The following is a 17,376-nucleotide window of genomic DNA, read 5'->3' as shown; positions in this document are numbered from 1 at the left end:
GACTTTACGATGTTACGACATTATTGTATTGGTCATTATGATAACACGTCCAGCCAGGATTTACGATGTTACGACATTATTGTATTGGTCATTATGATAACACGTCCAGCCAGGATTTACGATGTTACGACATTATTGTATTGGTCATTTCCGTAGTGGTTGTGTCTTGCGTTACGTATATACGTACGTACACCCGGTCTGGGTGGGTCGACATAACCAAGTTGGTAAATGCGTCATTATGGCAGTAGGATGGTTTAGTTTGCTGGATGAAAGGTCAAACACAAACAATGACCAGTTTTGGTTTTCCTATGAATATCTGAACTAAAGAGAAAGTGGGCGGAGCGAGAGGAAGGTTAGTCCCCTCCCCCTGGGTGTTGGCTCCTCCCCGTCCTCAAGGCTGGCCTAGCAGTAGCCCAGATCAGTCGTTAGTTCATGTGTGGAAGAGGTTGTGGAAAGTGACGGCCATTCTCATTACTGAGTTACTGTCTGTTGTTGTCCCTTATTTACGTGACGATATTGGCCAGCACAACCCAAGCACCGCTGGCCAGTGTTGTTACAACCGTTACTAGTGGTTAAGCTAGTGGCCAGACCATATCTCTAGTGAAACCACATCCGGGTTCTAGTAAGAACTTGACCCCCTCAACCCAGGTGAGTCAGTGTTCCTAGTTCCATGTGTGTGACCCAGCCCAGGTTGTGACCTGGTGACCCAGGTCACGCACGCCGAGGTCAGGACTGGTAATTGTCTGCTGAATGATCGTTATAGTAGCTCGTTATGTATCATTACTGTTATGACATTAACCAATCAATGCCAGTAGTTCCGGTAGAAATGTGTCACCAGAACAGTTGCTTCTGTACGTCTGAATGTTGAAACAAGTGAATGAAAGTTTGGGAAGACACAGTTGTCAGAAACCACTTGTCATTGTCAGGTAACTATTAACACAACTTGGAATAATTGTATCTTTCATGGCTTTTTAAGATAACTGATAAATAATTAAATATTTCATGTAAGATAACTGATAAATATTTAAATATTTCGTCATCGAAGATCATTCACAAACTTATTCTCTTCCCTGATCGAGCGCTGTTCATTATTATGTTTTCATTAACGAAAAATGTTAATTATTGTGACTCATGAGTTGTTGACGTGTATTATAATGTTTGGCTGGAGTGAGTTTGTAAAGGTTTAAGTGACAGGTATTGGTGGATCAGGTCGGCTAATTGTCATATATCGATCATTACGACAATTGTTTACTTACGATTAATTAATCTAAACTGCCAAGTCTCATGACGCGCGCCTCCCTACCGTACACCAGGCCTGGTGTACACCTACCAGGCCTGGTGTACACCTACCAGGCCTGGTGTACACCTACCAGGTCTGGTGTACACCTACCAGGCCTGGTGTACACCTACCAGGCCTGGTGTACACCTACCAAGTCTGGTGTACACCTACCAGGTCTGGTGTACACCTACCAGGTCTGGTGTACACCTACCAGGCCTGGTGTACACCTACCAGGTCTGGTGTACACCTACCAGGTCTGGTGTAGACCTACCAGGCCTGGTGTACACCTACCAGGTCTGGTGTACATCTACCAAGTCTGGTGTACACCTACCAGGTCTGGTGTACACCTACCAGGCCTGGTGTACACCTACCAGGCCTGGTGTACACCTACCAGGTCTGGTGTACACCTACCAGGTCTGGTGTACACCTACCAGGTCTGGTGTACACCTACCAGGCCTGGTGTACACCTACCAGGTCTGGTGTAGACCTAACAGGTCTGGTGTAGACCTACCAGGCATGGTGTAGACCTACCAGGCCTGGTGTAGACCTACCAGGTCTGGTGTACACCTACCAGGCCTGGTGTACACCTACCAGGTCTGGTGTACACCTACCAGGCCTGGTGTACACCTACCAGGCCTGGTGTCGACCTACCAGGTCTGGTGTCGACCTATCTGGTCTAGTGTCGACCTAGCCTGCCTGTGTGGTTCAGACTCACGGTTGTGTGACGTCTCCCCGCACACATGTTATATGGACGGGTCACAGCGGGAGGAGGCGAGGCTGTTCACGTAGCGGCAGTGAACACAGTTACTGTACGTGGCTGATGACTGAGGGGCGAGGATGACCCGCGTACAGGTAAACTGTTCTGGTGAACATGACAGTTACCTGCAGCATGTCTCCGTAGTGACGCCTTTCTGTCTCATGAGGAAACTGAAGGTGATGCGAGATGACGGAAGATATTCCATACTGAGACAGACGGAAGAACAGTGTAAGAACAGTTTATATGGTCAACTTAAGGACAGTGTGAGAATAGTTTACATGGTGAGGAAATGAAGAACAGTGTAAGAACAGTTCACAAGGTGAGGAACTGAAGAACAGTGTAAGAACAGTTAACATGTTGAGGAACTGAAGAACAGTGTAAGAACAGTTCACATGGTGAGGAAATGAAGAACAGTGTAAGAACAGTTTACATGGTGAACTTAAGGACAGTGTAAGAATAGTTTACCTAGTGGTTACTGAAGATCAGTGTAAGAAGTTTACATGGTGAGGAACTGAAGAACAGTGTAAGAACAGTTAACATGTTGAGGAACTGAAGAACAGTGTAAGAACAGTTTACATGGTGAGGAATTAAAAAAAACACTCGGAACAGTTTACATGGTGAGGAACTGAAGAACAGTGTAAGAACAGTTTACATGGTGAGGAACTGAAGAACAGTGTAAGAAGTTTACATGGTGAGGAACTGAAGAACAGTGTAAGAACAGTTTACATGGTGAACTTAAGGACAGTGTAAGAATAGTTTACCTAGTGGTTACTGAAGATCAGTGTAAGAAGTTTACATGGTGAGGAACTGAAGAACAGTGTAAGAACAGTTTACATGGTGAGGAACTGAAGAACAGTGTAAGAACAGTTTACATGGTGAGGAACTGAAGAACAGTGTAAGAGCAGTTTACATGGTAACTAAGAACAGTGTAAGAACAGTTTACATGGTGAGGAACTGAAGAACAGTGTAAGAACAGTTTACATGGTGAGAAACTGAAGAACAGTTTAAGAACACTATACATGGTAACTAAGAACAGTGTAAGAACAGTTTACATGGTGAGGAACTGAAGAACAGTGTAAGAACAGTTTACATGGTGAGGAACTGAAGAACAGTTTAAGAACAGTTTACATGGTGAGGAACTAAAGAACATTGCAAGAACAGTTTACATGGTGAACTTAAAAACAGTGTAAGAATAGTTTACATTGTGAGAACTGAAGAATAGTGTAAGAACAGTTTACATGGTGAGGAACTGAAGAAGTGTAAGAACAGTTCACATGGTGAACTTAAGGACAGTGTAAGAATAGTTTACATAGTGACAACTGAAGAACAGTGTAAGAACAGTTTACATGGTGAGGAACTGAAGGACATTGTAAGAACAGTTTTCATGGTGAAAAACTGAACGACAGTATAAGAACAGTTTACATGGTGAACTAAAAGACAGTGTAAGAATAGTTTACATATTGAGAACTGAAGAACAGTTTACATGGTGAGGAACTGAAGAACAGTGTAAGAACAGTTTACATGATGAACTTAAGGACAGTGTAAGAATAGTTTACATAGTGAGACCTGAAGGACAGTGTAAGCATAGTTTACATGGTGAATAACTGAAGGACAGTGTAAGAATAGTTTACATGATGAACTGAAGGACAGTGTAAGCATAGTTTACATGGTGAAGAACTGAAGAACAGTGTAAGAATAGTTTACATGGTGAAGAACTGAAGGACAGTGTAAGCATAGTTTACATGGTGAAGAACTGAAGAACAGTGTAAGAATAGTTTACATGGTGAAGAACTGAGGGACAGTGTAAGAATAGTTTACATGCTGAAGAACTGAAGGACAGTGTAAGAATAGTTTACATGGTGAAGAACTGAAGGACAGTGTAAGAATAGTTTACACGGTGAAGAACTGAAGGACAGTGTAAGAACAGTTTACATTGTGAAGAACTGGACAGTGTAAGAATAGTTTACATGGTGAAGAACTGAAGGACAGTGTAAGAACAGTTTACATTGTGAAGAACTGAAGGACAGTGTAAGAATAGTTTACATGGTGAAGAACTGAAGGACAGTGTAAGAACAGTTTACATGGTGAGGAACTGAAGGACAGTGTAAGAATAGTTTACATGGTGAAGAACTGAAGGACAGTGTAAGAATAGTTTACATGACGAGGAACTGAAGGACAGTGTAAGAACAGTTTACATTGTGAAGAACTGAAGGACAGTGTAAGAATAGTTGACATGGTGAAGAACTAAAGGACAATGTAAGAACAGTTTACATTGTGAAGAACTGAAGGGCAGTGTAAGAATAGTTTACATGCTGAAAAGTGAAGGATAGTGTAAGAACAGTTTACATGCTGAAGAACTGAAGGACAGTGTAAGAATAGTTTACATGGTGAGGAACTGAAGGACAGTGTAAGAATAGTTTACATGCTGAAGAACAGTGTAAGAGCAGTTTACATGGTGAAGAACTGAAGTACAGTGTAAGAACAGTTTACATGGTGAGGAACTAAAGGACAGTGTAAGAACAGTTTACATGAAGAACTGTAATAACGGTTTACAAGTTGAAGAATTGAAGGACAGTGTAAGAACAGTTTACATGGTGAGGAACTGAAGGACAGTGTAAGAATAGTTTACATGCTGAAGAACAGTGTAAGAGCAGTTTACATGGTGAAGAACTGAAGTACAGTGTAAGAACAGTTTACATGGTGAGGAACTAAAGGACAGTGTAAGAACAGTTTACATGAAGAACTGTAATAACGGTTTACATGTTGAAGAATTGAAGGACAGTGTAAGAGCAGTTTACATGGTGAAGAACTGAAGGACAGTGTAAGAACAGTTTACATTGTGAAGAACTTAAAGATGTGGACGAGCTCAGATATTCGTAAATGAAGTTCAGTAAGAACGGCAGGAGGAAAGAACATAAACATGGAGTCATGCCAGGAGGAGAAGTCCAGTCCAGTACTGACTCGGGTTAACTGGGGAAAAAACCATCAACGTCACAACATTTATTCCCCGCCCGAGGCGCTACACACACGTCGGGGGAAACGACACAATAATGATAAGTCACCAACCCTATGACTCGTCCATTTTAACAGAAATATGAAACTATTGTGAACATTAAATGACGGTGTTTTTCTCCTGCTGTATAGATGAAATAACGCCTACAATAATACAACAACTGTAAATGAAGTATAATACAGGATGGGACAGGGGAAGGGACGGGGGATATAATACACTGTAATATGGAACAGCAGCGATGGTGGTGCAAAATATGGGACAGAGGCCGCCATGGAATAGGTTAACATGGGGTAGGGGTGACCCGTGATGTGATGACAAGGGATACAGGGTGCAGTGAAATATGGTAATTGGGGATAGGGGTGCAGTGAAACATGATGTGGGGGTAAGGGTGCAGTGAAACACGACGTGGGGTAGGGGTGTAGTGAAACACGACGTGGGGGTAAGGGTGCAGTGAAACACGATGTGGGGTAGGGGTGCAGTGAAACACGATGTGGGGTAGGGGTGCAGTGAAACACGATGTGGGGTAGGAGTGCAGTGAAACACGATGTGGGGTAGGAGTGCAGTGAAACACGATGTGGGGGTAAGGGTGCAGTGAAACACGATGTGGGGTAGGGGTGCAGTGAAACATGATGTGGGGTAGGAGTGCAGGGAAACACGATGTGGGGGTAAGGGTGCAGTGAAACACGATGTGGGGTAGGGGTGCAGTGAAACATGATGTGGGGTAGGGGTGTAGTGAAACACGATGTGGGGTAGGAGTGCAGTGAAACACGATGTGGGGTAGGGGTGCAGTGAAACACGATGTGGGGGTAAGGGTGCAGTGAAACACGATGTGGGGTAGGGGTGCAGTGAAACACGATGTGGGGTAGGGGTGTAGTGAAACACGATGTGGGGTAAGGGTGCAGTGAAACACGATGTGGGGTAGGGGTGCAGTGAAACACGATGTGGGGTAGGGGTGCAGTGAAACACGATGTGGGGTAGGGGTGCAGTGAAACACGATGTGGGGTAGGGGTGTAGTGAAACACGATGTGGGGTAAGGGTGCAGTGAAACACGATGTGGGGTAAGGGTGCAGTGAAACACGATGTGGGGGTAGGGGTGCAGTGAAATATGAAGTATAGGAATGTAGTGAAATATGTGGGATAGGAGTGAAATGAAACATGATGTGGGGTGGGAGTGCAGTGAAACATGATTATAGTGGTACTCTAAAACATGATGGTATGGGATATTATGGTATGGGTGTACGTGATGGTATGGGATATTATGGTATGGGTGTACGTGATGGTATGGGATATTATGGTATGGGTGTACGTGATGGTATGGGAAATTATGGTATGGGTGTACGTGATGGTATGGGATATTATGGTATGGGTGTACGTGATGGTATGGGATATTATGGTATGGGTGTACGTGATGGTATGGGAAATTATGGTATGGGTGTACGTGATGGTATGGGATATTATGGTATGGGTGTACGTGATGGTATGGGATATTATGGTATGGGTGTACGTGATGGTGTGGGAAATTATGGTATGGGTGTACGTGATGGTATGGGATATTATGGTATGGGTGTACGTGATGGTATGAGATATTATGGTATGAGTGTACGTGATGGTGTGAGAAATTATGGTATGGGTGTACGTGATGGTATGGGATATTATGGTATGGGTGTACGTGATGGTATGGGATATTATGGTATGGGTGTACGTGATGGTGTGGGAAATTATGGTATGGGTGTACGTGATGGTATGGGATATTATGGTATGGGTGTACGTGATGGTATGGGATATTATGGTATGGGTGTACGTGATGGTGTGGGAAATTATGGTATGGGTGTACGTGATGGTATGGGATATTATGGTATGGGTGTACGTGATGGTATGGGATATTATGGTATGGGTGTACGTGATGGTATGGGAAATTATGGTATGGGTGTACGTGATGGTATGGGATATTATGGTATGGGTGTACGTGATGGTATGGGATATTATGGTATGGGTGTACGTGATGGTATGGGAAATTATGGTATGGGTGTACGTGATGGTATGGGATATTATGGTATGGGTGTACGTGGTGGTATGGGATATTATGGTATGGGTGTACGTGATGGTATGGGATATTATGGTATGGGTGTACGTGGTGGTATGGGATATTATGGTATGGATGTACGTGATGGTATGGGATATTATGGTATGGGTGTACGTGATGGTATGTGATATTTGGTATGGATGTACGTGATGGTATGGGATATTATGGTATGGGTGTACTTGATGGTATGGGATATTATGGTATGGGTGTACGTGATGGTATGGGAAATTATGGTATGGGTGTACGTGATGGTATGGGATATTATGGTATGGGTGTACGTGATGGTATGGGATATTATGGTATGGGTGTACGTGATGGTATGGATATACGTGATGGTATGTGGTATTATGGTATGGGTGTACGTGATGGTATGTGGTATTATGGTATGGGTGTACGTGATGGTATGTGGTATTATGGTATGGGTGTACGTGATGGTATGTGGTATTATGGTATGGGTGTACGTGATGGTATGTGGTATTATGGTATGGGTGTACGTGGTGGTGCGGGTCAGCTGCAGTTCGTCTTGTCTTCAGTTGACACAAGCCACCGACGTACACAGTATGGCCGGAGGTTATTTATGAAGGCTTCCTGCTCGTTCTTGTAGGTCTCGCACGCTGGGCTTTCTATATATATATATATATATATATATATATATATATATATATATATATATATATATATATATATATATACATATAGGTCAGGTTAAGTTAGATATAAGAACAATAAAGATGAAGGATTTGCATCGTGTAACACCAAGTAGGGAGACGTGAGTTTTGATCATGAAAAAAATGTCAAAAACTTGGAGAACTTTGGGATGTAGATTGGATTGTATACGTCACATTAGCCAGCCAACACTGCTGGTGGCGTGGAACACTGACCAGCCTGGTGAAGGTGTCAGATCTGACCTGCTACAGTACGGAGTGTGCTGAAATGACATTGGTGTGTTGGTGTACGTAAAGGTTGCCACCTGGGCTGGCGACCTGCCGGGCGCGACCCATCACGGAGCAGCGCGCGGGCGACAGACCAGGCCCGGGGAACCCCCGCCATCAAGGACCCACGCCAGCCACACCTGATGCTCCACGGATGATGACGTCACTCCTGGTTACTTGGGCCAACGGTCACGACCTGGGGGTGGGGGGGGGGGGTCTGGTCAGTGTCAGAATTGCTCTCATAAATCGAGATGTTATGGTAGTTTGAAACAACGTACACTGGTATGGTAGATGGAAGCCCTCAACCTACTGACACTGGTAGGGCAGAGTGAAGCCCTCAACCTACTGACACTGGTAGGGTAGAGTGAAGCCCTCACCCTACTGACACTGGTAGGGTAGAGTGAAGCCCTCACCCTACTGACACTGGTAGGGCAGAGGGGAGCCCTCAACCTACTGACACTGGTATGGTAGATGGAAGCCCTCAACCTACTGACACTGGTAGGGCAGAGTGAAGCCCTCAACCTACTGACACTGGTAGGGTAGAGTGAAGCCCTCACCCTACTGACACTGGTAGGGTAGAGTGAAGCCCTCACCCTACTGACACTGGTAGGGCAGAGGGGAGCCCTCAACCTACTGACACTGGTATGGTAGATGGAAGCCCTCAACCTACTGACACTGGTAGGGCAGAGTGAAGCCCTCAACCTACTGACACTGGTAGGGTAGAGTGAAGCCCTCACCCTACTGACACTGGTAGGGTAGAGTGAAGCCCTCACCCTACTGACACTGGTAGGGCAGAGGGGAGCCCTCAACCTACTGACACTGGTATGGTAGATGGAAGCCCTCAACCTACTGACACTGGTAGGGCAGAGTGAAGCCCTCAACCTACTGACACTGGTAGGGTAGAGTGAAGCCCTCACCCTACTGACACTGGTAGGGTAGAGTGAAGCCCTCACCCTACTGACACTGGTAGGGCAGAGGGGAGCCCTCAACCTACTGACACTGGTAGGGTAGAGTGAAGCCCTCACCCTACTGACACTGGTAGGGCAGAGGGGAGCCCTCAACCTACTGACACTGGTAGGGTAGAGGGAAGCCCTCAACCTACTGACACTGGTATGGTAGATGGAAGCCCTCAACCTACTGACACTGGTAGGGTAGATGGAAGCCCTCAACCTACTGACACTGGTAGGGTAGAGGGAAGCCCTCAACCTACTGACACTGGTATGGTAGATGGAAGCCCTCAACCTACTGACACTGGTAGGGTAGAGGGAAGCCCTCAACCTACTGACACTGGTAGGTAAGAGGAAAGCCCTCAACCTACTGACACTGGTATGGTAGATGGAAGCCCTCAACCTACTGACACTGGTATGGTAGATGGAAGCCCTCAACCTACTGACACTGGTAGGTAAGAGGGAAGCCCTCAACCTACTGACACTGGTGGGGTAGAGGGAAGCCCTCAACCTACTGACACTGGTAGGGTAGAGGGAAGCCCTCAACCTACTGACACTGGTAGGTAAGAGGAAAGCCCTCAACCTACTGACACTGGTAGGTAAGAGGGAAGCCCTCAACCTACTGACTTTGGTAGGGCAGAGTGAAGCCCTCAACCTACTGACACTGGTAGGGCAGAGTGAAGCCCTCAACCTACTGACACTGGTAGGGTAGAGGGAAGCCCTCAACCTACTGACACTGGTAGGGTAGAGGGAAGCCCTCAACCTACTGACACTGGTAGGGTAGAGGGAAGCCCTCAACCTACTGACACTGGTAGGGTAGAGGGAAGCCCTCAACCTACTGACACTGGTCGTTTAGTGGGTAGCTCTCGACCTACTAACACAGGAAGAAGGCAGTAAGTGTTGACATGATAACGATTACCAGATTGCATGACGACGTCAGGACATAATATCACTTGATGGTAAACAAAGATTGCAGAAGATTACGTGTGGCTGACGGTGAGGCAAGAGAGGCGTATCCCCAGACACGTGAGTGGCTTGTCTTCATCCACAGAGCTGAACACTGGACTCCTTGAACAACATACAGAAAGATTAAGTATGTGGGACTGACATGGGACTGTGTACCGTATTGACCTGTGTGATCGGAGACAAGATGACCCCCCCCCAGACACACACACACACACACACACACACACCCACGCACGCAATACAACCTTGAGGGAGGTGGCGAAAGTTGTGGCAGGGAGGTGAAGGGTGTGGTCCGCTGCCCTAGCTGGGATGGTGCTAGGGACCCTCCATGTTGGTGTGTAGGAACCTCCATATTGGTATGTGGGACCCTCCATGTTGGTGTGTGGGACCCTCCATGTTGGTGTGTGGGACCCTCCATGTTGGTGTGTGGGAACCTCCATGTTGGTGTGTGGGACCCTCCATATTGGTGTGTGGGAACCTCCATATTGGTGTGTGGGACCTTCCATGTTGGTGTGTGGGACCCTCCATGTTGGTGTGTGGGACCCTCCATATTGGTGTGTGGGAACCTCCATATTGGTGTGTGGGACCCTCCGTGTTGATGTGTGGGACCCTCCATGTTGGTGTGTGGGACCCTCCATGTTGGTGTGTGGGACCCTCCATGTTGGTGTGTAGGAACCTCCATATTGGTATGTGGGACCCTCCATGTTGGTGTGTGGGACCCTCCATGTTGGTGTGTGGGACCCTCCATGTTGGTGTGTGGGACCCTCCATGATGGTGTGTGGGACCCTCCATGTTGGTGTGTGGGAACCTCCATATTGGTGTGTGGGACCTTCCATGTTGGTGTGTGGGACCCTCCATGTTGGTGTGTGGGACCCTCCATGATGGTGTGTAGGAACCTCCATATTGGTGTGTGGGACCCTCTATGTTGGTGTGTGGGACCCTCCATGTTGGTGTGTGGGACCCTCCATGTTGGTGTGTGGGACCCTCCATGTTGGTGTGTGGGACCATCCATGTTGGTGTGTAGGAACCTCCATATTGGTGTGTGGGACCCTCCATGTTGGTGTGTGGGAACCTCCGTGTTGGTGTGTGGGACCCTCCATGTTGGTGTGTGGGACCCTCCATGTTGGTGTGTGGGACCATCCATGTTGGTGTGTGGGACCCTCCATGTTGGTGTGGGACACTCCATGTTGGTGTGTGGGACCCTCCATGTTGGTGTGTGGGACCCTCCATGTTGGTGTGTGAGACCCTTCATGTTGGTGTGTGGGACCCTCCATGTTGGTGTGTTGCCATCCATGTTGGTGTGTGGTACCCTCCATGTTGGTGTGTGGGACCCTTCATGTTGGTGTGTTGCCCTCCATGGTGGGGTGTGGTACCCTCCATGTTGGTGTGTGGGATCCTACACGTTGGTGTGAAGTACCCTCCATGTTGGTGTGTGGTACCTTCCATGTTGGTGTGTGGGACCCTCCATGTTGGTGTGTGGGACCCTCCATGTTGGTGTGTGGGACCTTACACGTTGGTGTGAAGTACCCTTCATGTTGGTGTGTGGTACCTTCCATGTTGGTGTGTGGGACCCTCCATGTTGGTGTGTGGGACCCTCCATGTTGGTGTGTGGGACCCTACACGTTGGTGTAAAGTACCCTCCATGTTGGTGTGTGGTACCTTCCATGTTGGTGTGTGGGACCCTTCATGTTGGTGTGTGGGATCCTACACGTTGGTATGAAGTACCCTCCATGTTGGTGTGTGGGACCCTCCATGTTGGTGTGTGGGACCCTCCATGTTGGTGTGTGGGACCCTCCATGTTGGTGTGTGGGACCCTCCATGTTGGTGTGTGGGATAACTGTAACATGGATCACGTAACCAAACATTGGTACAGATTAATCTTACTTTTGGTTTACGTCCAATATAGTTAGTTCAGGTGGCCAGGTTAGGGTGGGTGACCATGAGGAGGGGTGGGTGGGCATGGCTGGAGACCCATGAGGAGGGGTGGGTGGGCATGACTGGAGACCCATGACGAGGGGTGGGTGAGCATGACTGGAGACCCACTGACATTTCCCAACATTGTAGTGTAGGGCGGCCTTCCCCACTCACCCCACAACAGAAAACGAGACTTGGGCCATTGTGAAGGTACGTTGTGAGTTCCCTCCTGGCTCACTATTGTATTATCGCTCCAAAATTATCCGGAAATAATGTTTATGACAGTGAGACACACCAGGCCTGAGGTTGGCAGCCCTGCGTGTCACAATGGTCGCTGTCGTGTCGTATATAACCACATCTGCCAGTGGTCATCATCATCATCACATCTGCCAGTGGTCATCAACATCACCACATCTGCCAGTGGTCATCAACATCATCACATCTGCCAGTGGTCATCATATCATCACATCTGCCAGTGGTCATCAACATCACCACATCTGCCAGTGGTCATCATCATCATCACATCTGCCAGTGGTCATCAACATCACCACATCTGCCAGTGGTCATCAACATCATCACATCTGCCAGTGGTCATCATCATCATCACATCTGCCAGTGGTCATCAACATCACCACATCTGCCAGTGGTCATCATCATCATCACATCTGCCAGTGGTCATCAACATCATCACATCTGCCAGTGGTCATCATCATCATCACATCTGCCAGTGGTCATCAACATCACCACATCTGCCAGTGGTCATCAACATCACCACATCTGCCAGTGGTCATCAACATCACCACATCTGCCAGTGGTCATCAACATCATCACATCTGCTAGTGGTCATCAACATCTCCCACATGGATGTTGGTGGGTGTGGCAACACTGTTCACATTCTCGGGTATTGCTCAAACTGCGCCTTAACAACCCAACTGGCGTGGACAGACCGTCGTCATGCCCGTGTGGGTATCCCTCCTCACACCCGCGCAGTCAACACGTCCGCTCCTCCCAGTACCCACAACATGATGGACGTACACGTCCGCTCCTCCCAGTACCCACAACATGATGGACGTACACGTCCGCTCCTCCCAGTACCCACAACATGATGGACGTACACGTCCACTCCTCCCAGTACCCACAACATGATGGACGTACACGTCCGCTCCTCCCAGTACCCACAACATGATGGACGTACACGTCCGCTCCTCCCAGTACCCACAACATGATGGACGTACACGTCCACTCCTCCCAGTACCCACAACATGATGGACGTACACGTCCGCTCCTCCCAGTACCCACAACATGATGGACGTACACGTCCGCTCCTCCCAGTACCCACAACATGATGGACGTACACGTCCGCTCCTCCCAGTACCCACAACATGATGGACGTACACGTCCGCTCCTCCCAGTACCCACAACATGATGCACGTACACGTCCGCTCCTCCCAGTACCCACAACATGATGGACGTACACGTCCGCTCCTCCCAGTACCCACAACATGATGGACGTACACGTCCGCTCCTCCCAGTACCCACAACATGATGGACGTACACGTCCGCTCCTCCCAGTACCCACAACATGATGGACGTACACGTCCACTCCTCCCAGTACCCACAACATGATGGACGTACACGTCCACTCCTCCCAGTACCCACAACATGATGGACGTACACGTCCACTCCTCCCAGTACCCACAACATGATGGACGTACACGTCCACTCCTCCCAGTACCCACAACATGATGGACGTACACGTCCACTCCTCCCAGTACCCACAACATGATGGACGTACACGTCCGCTCCTCCCAGTACCCACAACATGATGGACGTACACGTCCGCTCCTCCCAGTACCCACAACATGATGGACGTACACGTCCGCTCCTCCCAGTACCCACAACATGATGGACGTACACGTCCACTCCTCCCAGTACCCACAACATGATGGACGTACACGTCCACTCCTCCCAGTACCCACAACATGATGGACGTACACGTCCACTCCTCCCAGTACCCACAACATGATGGACGTACACGTCCACTCCTCCCAGTACCCACAACATGATGGACGTACACGTCCACTCCTCCCAGTACCCACAACATGATGGACGTACACGTCCACTCCTCCCAGTACCCACAACATGATGGACGTACACGTCCGCTCCTCCCAGTACCCACAACATGATGGACGTACACGTCCGCTCCTCCCAGTACCCACAACATGATGGACGTACACGTCCGCTCCTCCCAGTACCCACAACATGATGCACGTCATACCAAAAGCTATAAATCGGTCGGTAACAATATTCAATCTAAGAACAAACGTGGAATATCTTATGAAATAACAAAGTGTATTATACTTTTATAAACTCTAACTTGATGATTAAAGATGAATGTTATAGGAATATGTAATTAGTGTAAAGCAACAGAAGCAAAGAAACTATTAGTCTTACAGAGAGGAACGTACATATTCCTGTTAGATTATGACAAGGGAAAAGTTATAACTACCTCAGTTATAACTACCTCAATTATAACTACCTCCGTTATAACTACCTCCGTTATAACTACCTCAGTTATAACTACCTCCGTTATAACTACATCAGTTATAACTACCTCAGTTATAACTACCTCAGTTATAACTACATCAGTTATAACTACCTCCGTTATAACTACCTCAGTTATAACTACATCAGTTATAACTACCTCCGTTATAACTACCTCAGTTATAACTACATCAGTTATAACTACCTCCGTTATAACTACCTCAGTTATAACTACATCAGTTATAACTACCTCCGTTATAACTACATCAGTTATAACTACCTCCGTTATAACTACCTCAGTTATAACTACCTCCGTTATAACTACCTCCGTTATAACTACATCAGTTATAACTACATCAGTTATAACTACCTCCGTTATAACTACATCAGTTATAACTACCTCCGTTATAACTACATCAGTTATAACTACATCAGTTATAACTACCTCCGTTATAACTACCTCAGTTATTCGTCTTGTGACTGTGATGGTCATGATGATAACAACGTAATACATTACGTTATGATGGTAGTGAACCACAACCATCTCTAACATGCACATGTTCCATCATATTACATTATACTTGGAATTTACTGTAGTGAGAGAACGGGCTGCTCCTGCTCCTGCTGCTGCTGCTGCTGCTCCTGCTGCTGCTGCTCCTGCTGCTGGTCCTGCTCCTGCTGCTGCTCCTGCTGCTGCTGCTGCTCCTGCTGCTGCTCCTGCTGGAGGGGCGTCGGCAGAGAACGTTTTCTCATCACAGAAAACGGCCTGGTCTCAGAAGCAAACCGGTTTGTGGGCATATTCCCGCTGGTATGTCATCTTCTGCCCCAGATTGTTGTGGGTGTTGATGTGGGGTTCAGGGAGGGTGTGGGCCCGTCACCCCTGCTGTTGTGGTGTCTGTTGTGGACAGGTGGATGGCTACATCATCTTCACAAATACTGGAAGCGCTGGTGAATGGTCGGCCACCGACTGCAGCTGCAGTATCCTTCACCAGGGAGAGGTAGCGAGCCATATTGATATAAGTGATTATAAACAGTATATAAACAACGGTGAGGTAGAACGAACTGATATGGTGTCACTAAAGTGTTGTATTAGGAGATATGGTGTCACTAAACTACAGTATTGGGAGATATGGTGTCACTAAAGTATTGTATTGGGAGATATGGTGTCACTAAAGTATTGTATTGGGAGATATGGTGTCACTAAAGTATTGTATTGGGAGATATGGTGTCACTAAAGTATTGTATTGGGAGATATGGTGTCACTAAAGTATTGTATTGGGAGATATGGTGTCACTAAAGTATTGTATTGGGAGATATGGTGTCACTAAAGTATTGTATTGGGAGATATGGTGTCACTAAAGTATTGTATTGGGAGATATGGTGTCACTAAAGTATTGTATTGGGAGATATGGTGTCACTAAAGTATTGTATTGGGAGATATGGTGTCACTAAAGTATTGTATTGGGAGATATGGTGTCACTAAAGTACAGGGAACCTGGTCTTGTAACACCAGGTGTTGCTGGTCGTCCATGCTACCAGGGTCTTCATATCGACGTATCCACAATTGCCACAGTGTTGTAGGACGCGCCAGTACGCCTGGCAGTTTCTACATTGTTATAACTCTCCCAGTAAAGAAGGGCAGTCATCACAACACACAATCACAACACACATACTGCGTGTCGTCTTCCTGGCCTGATCATGACACAGCTCTGGAACAACCCAGTGTGAGGATACATGTTACACGCCTGGCCAAGCAACACACACCTTACCCGGAACGACTCAACCCCGATCTTACAAGACCAGTGACTAAATATTACCACGTTCAATGATCACTGGCATTGTGACCAACACGATATTACTGTATTATCCTGTATTGTTGTATTACCCTGGGTGTCTGTCATCAAATACAAGCTAGAACATCACTACACACTGTTGTGTTATTGTACAGTATACGCAAGAGAGTTTGACCTTGATACCGACATTTCAACTCTACCCAGTACGGTTATACTGTGTGTCACGTATATCATTAGATATACTACGGACGCTGATCATATTACTCTTGTTATACACGATGAACTATAATGTGTAAGTATATGTATGATGATGAATTTTTTTTATATGATTATAAACGGTTAGGATTGTTTACAAGTACGCCACCTTAGCCTACCCAGGCCTACCAACCTCATCGGTTCACCGGTGCCCAAACAACCAGGGTTGTGTGTTGTTAATATTAATTTGGTTTGTGCTGGTCACCCCGGCACGTTATTATGCCGCCCATGATCATCCTGTGAGGAGCTCTTAGGGATTACACGGGTCACAAAGGGTTCTTAATCATACCCCAGTGGGTTGGTATTATATGTTACAGATCATAACAGGTATTTCATTACATACATTACATGGTTTCATATGGTGAACTTTACCGACTAGATGCGAAAAGTAGATACAAACTTAAAGTCTCAGGTATCTTGTTATCAACAATAAGGTGTTGTAACATTTCTTGCAGGGTTTGTGTAGATCTATCCCTAAAAGGCTCAGTATTTTCACATTCTAAGACACAGTGTTCAAGTTTGTGTTCAAATCTTTGATCACAAACTTTACAGTTCACATGATTAACATCTCCAGATGGGCCAAAGCGTAGATAGTACCTATAACCCAGATTTAGTAGTTATAACACCATGTTATCTGCTGATCTTATTACTTCCTCCATATACATGTTTTACTTTACACATCTCACTGTGATGGATAATGTTTCTACTTGTCCTTATCTGAACACTTTTCGTGCTTCAAAGAGGTCAGTGAATTCCTTTTTTTGTTATAGTTTTGAGGTTTCTAATTGACAACCCAATGTTGTGTTCAACATCACCTTTACTAAATGCAAGTTGGGTTAAAGCATCATCTTTGTCATGCTCACGGAGGCCTGTATGAGAGGGAATCCATAACA

At 46.6% G+C, this 17,376-nt stretch overlaps 1 protein-coding gene across 3 annotated transcripts in view; it reads left to right on the top strand.

The window, feature by feature from the left end:
• The first annotated feature begins 421 nt into the window (after positions 1 to 421).
• The window catches only part of LOC139750313 (solute carrier family 53 member 1-like), a 186,994-nt gene continuing 170,039 nt past the window's right edge, over positions 422 to 17,376 (top strand). For 2 of the 3 annotated variants that reach the window (XM_071664969.1, XM_071664968.1), the window contains exon 1: positions 422 to 648. The gene's annotated coding sequence lies outside the window, so the exon portion shown is untranslated. Of the gene's footprint in view, positions 649 to 15,413; positions 15,434 to 17,376 lie in introns of those variants that run through there. The other variant, XM_071664975.1, reaches the window with a different exon arrangement.

This window comes from Panulirus ornatus, chromosome 9 (genome assembly GCF_036320965.1).
Source record: "Panulirus ornatus isolate Po-2019 chromosome 9, ASM3632096v1, whole genome shotgun sequence".
Taxonomy (NCBI): domain Eukaryota; kingdom Metazoa; phylum Arthropoda; class Malacostraca; order Decapoda; family Palinuridae; genus Panulirus; species Panulirus ornatus.
This window is presented reverse-complemented; position numbering and strand designations above follow the sequence as displayed.